At 41.9% G+C, this 3,595-nt stretch overlaps 1 non-coding gene across 1 annotated transcript; it reads left to right on the forward strand.

Moving 5' to 3' along the window:
* Positions 1 to 1,678: 1,678 nt before the first annotated feature.
* On the forward strand, positions 1,679 to 1,753 carry Trnal-caa (transfer RNA leucine (anticodon CAA)). Its single transcript has one exon. It is a non-coding gene; the product is annotated as a tRNA-Leu (tRNA).
* The last annotated feature ends 1,842 nt before the right edge of the window (positions 1,754 to 3,595 follow it).

The raw sequence follows: 3,595 nt of genomic DNA on the forward strand, positions 1-3,595 counted from the left end.
CCAAGGATGCTGTAGACATGCAGTGGTCCATTGGAATCTAATACTGCTCTCCGAGAAAAGATCAAAACACTAAGCCTTAGAAGAGTTACTCCTCTTGTAGATAAGTTGGCATTGTGCATTATGTATTCAATGCCGATGCAATTGCTGTGTTTCATTGTTAATTTGAAGTTCCAAGGGATACAGTAAACCTGCAGTGGTTCATCGGAATCTAATACTGCTCTCCCATGAACGGCTGACAGCACAAACTCTTAGAAGAGTTACTCCTCTTGTATATAAGTCGGCATTGTGCCTTTTGTATTCAACCCCGATGCAGTTTCTGTGTTTCATCGTCAATGTGAATTTCAAGTGATACACTGTAGTGGTGCATCGGAATCTGACACTGCTGCCCCAGGAATGGTTGACGCGCAAACCCTTACAAGACTTACTCCTCTTGTATATAAGTCGGCATTGTGCCTTTTGTATTCAATCCCGATGCAATTTCTGTGTTTCATCGTTAATGTGAAGGTCTAAGGGACTCAGTAAACCTACAGTGGTGCATCGGAATCTAATACTGCTCTCCCAGGAAAGGCTCAGAACACTCTCTTAGAAGAGTTACTCCTCTACTATATAAGTCGGCATTGTGCCATTTGAATTGAATCTCGATGCAATTTCTTTGTTTCATCGTCAATGTGAAATTCCAAGAGATGCAGTAAACCTGCAGTGGGGCATCGCAAACTAATACTGCTGTCCCAGGAAAGGCTCAAAGCACAAACTCTTAGATGAGTTACACCTCTTGAAAATATATCGAGATTGTGCCTTCTGTATACTATCCCGGTGCAATTTCTGTGTTTCATCGTCAATGTGAAGGTCCAAGGGACACAGTAAACCTGCAGTGGGGCATCGCAAACTAATACTGCTGTCCCAGGAAAGGCTGAAAGCACATACTCTTAAAAGAGTTACTTGTCTTGTATATAAGTCGGCATTGTGCCTTTTGTATTCAATCCCGATGCAATTGCTGCGCTTCATTGTTAATTTGAAGGTCCAAGGGATCGAGTAAACCTGCAGTGGTGCATCGGAATCTAATACTGCTCTCCCAGGAAAGGCTCAAAGCACAAAATCTTAGACGAGATATACCTCTTGAATGTAAGTCGGCATTGTGCCGTTTGTATTCAACCCCGATGCAACTCCTGTGTTTCATCGTCAATGTGAAGGTCCAAGAGATACAGTAAACCTGAAGTGGTGCATCGGAATCTAATACAGCTTTCCCAGGAAAGGCTCAAAGTAAACTCTTAGAAGAGTTACTTCTCCTGTAAAGAAGTCGGCATTGAGCATTTTGTATTCAATCCCGATGGAATACCTGTGTGTCATCGTCAATGTAAAGGTCCAAGGGATACAGTAAACCTGCAGTGGTGCATCGGAATCTGACACTACACTCCCAGGAAAGGCTCAAAGCATAAACTATTGAAAGAGTTACTCCTCTTGAATATCAGCCGGCAATGTGCCTTTTGCATTCAAGCTCGATGCAATTTCTGTGTTTTATCGTCAATATGAAGGTCGAAAGCATATAGTAAACCTGCAGTGGTGCATCGGAATCTCTTTTGCTCTCCCAGGAAAGGCTCAAATCACAAACAAATCGAAGAGTTGCTCCTCTTGTACTTATGTTGGCTGACGTAAAGCTGTGAGAACCGGGCGTGAGTCGTGCTTCGGTAGCTCAGTTGGTAGAGCACTTGCCCGCAAAAGGCAAAGGTCCCGAGTTCGAGTCTCGGTCGGGCACACGGTTTTAATCTTAGAAGACTTACTCCACTTGTATATATGTCGTCATTGTGCCATTTGTTTTCAATCCCGATGCAATTTTTGTGTTTCATCGTCAATGTGAAGGTCCAAGGTATACAGTATACCTGCAGTCATGCATCGGAAAGTAATACTGCCTTTCCAGGTAAGGCTAAAAGCACAAACTCTTAGAAGAGTTACTACTCGTGTATACACGTCCACATTGTGCCTTTTGTATTCAATCCCGAAGCAATTTCTGTGTTTCAGCGTTAATTTGAAGTTCCAAGAAATACAGTAAACCTGCAGTGGTGCATCAGAATCTAATACTGCTCTTCCAGGAAAGGTTAATAGCACAAACTCTTGGAATAGTTACTCCTCTAGTATATAAGAAAGCATTGTGCCTTTTGTATTCAATCCTGGTGCAATTTCTGTGTTTCATCGTGCATGTGAGGGACCAAGGTATACAGTAAATCTGCAGTGGTGCATCGAATTCTAATACTGCGCTGCCAGGAAAGGCTCAAAGTAATCTCTTAGAAGAGTTACTCCTCTAGTAAATAATTCGGTATTGAGCCTTTTATATTCAATCCCGATGCCATATCTGTGTTTCATCGGCAATACAAACGTCCCAAGTATATAGTAAACCTGCAGTGGTGCATAGGAATCTAATACTGGGGTCCCAGGAAAGGCTCAAAGCCCAAACTCTTCTAAGAGAAGAAACTCTTCCAACTCTTCTATATAATACGGAATTGTACCTTTTGTATTCAATCCCGATGCAATTTTTGTGTTTCATCGTCAATGTGAAGGTCCAAGGTATACAGAAAACCTGTAGTGATGCGTCGGAATCTTATACTACACTTCCACAAAAGGCTGAAAGCACAAACTCTTAGAAGAGTTACTGCGCTTGTAAATAAGTCGACATTGTGCCTTTTGTATTCAAAATCGATTCAATTTCTGTGTTTCATAGTCAATGTGAAGGTCCAAGGGATACATCAACCCTGCAATTGTGCATCGGAATCTAATACTGCCATCTCAGGAAAGGCCCAAAGCACAAACTCTTAGAAGAGTTACTCCTCTAGTATACAAGATGGCATTGTGCATTTTGTATTCAGTCCCGTTGAAATATCTGTCTTTCGTCGTCAATGTGAAGTTTCAAGGGATACAGTAAACCTGCAGTGGTGCATTGGAATCTAAGACTGCTGTGCCAGGAAAGGCTTAAAACACAGACTCTTAAAAGAGTTACTTCTCTTCTATATAATTCGGATTTGTGCCCTTTGTATCCAATCCCGATGCAATTTCTCTGTTCCATCGTCAATGTGAAGGTCCAAGGTATACAGTAAACCTGGAGTGATGCATCGGAATCTAATACTGCTCTCCCAGGAGAGGCTTTATGCGCAAATTCTTAGAAGAGTTACCACTCGTGTCTATAAGTCGGCATTGTGCCTTTTATATTCAATATCGATGCAATTTCTGTGCATTCATCGTCAATGTGAAGGTCTAAGGGATACAGTAAACCTGCAGTGGTGCATCGGATTCTAATACTGCTCTCCCAGGAAAGGCTCAAAGCACAAACTATTAGAAGAGTTACTCCTCTTGTATATAATTTGGCATTGTGCCTTTGGAATACAATCCTAATGCAATTTCTGTGTTTCATCGTCAATGTGATGGTCCAAGGTATACAGTAGGCTTGCTAAGGTGCATCGGAATCTAATACTGCTCTCCCATGAAAGGCTAAAAGTACAAACGCTTAGAAGAGTTACTCCGCTTGTAAATAAGACGACATTGTGCCTTTTGTATTCAATCCCAAAGTACCTTCTGTGTTTAATCGTGAATGTGAAGGTCGAAGGGA

The sequence above is a fragment of the Schistocerca serialis genome, unplaced genomic scaffold (assembly GCF_023864345.2).
Source record: "Schistocerca serialis cubense isolate TAMUIC-IGC-003099 unplaced genomic scaffold, iqSchSeri2.2 HiC_scaffold_1400, whole genome shotgun sequence".
NCBI classification, from domain to species: Eukaryota; Metazoa; Arthropoda; class Insecta; order Orthoptera; family Acrididae; genus Schistocerca; species Schistocerca serialis.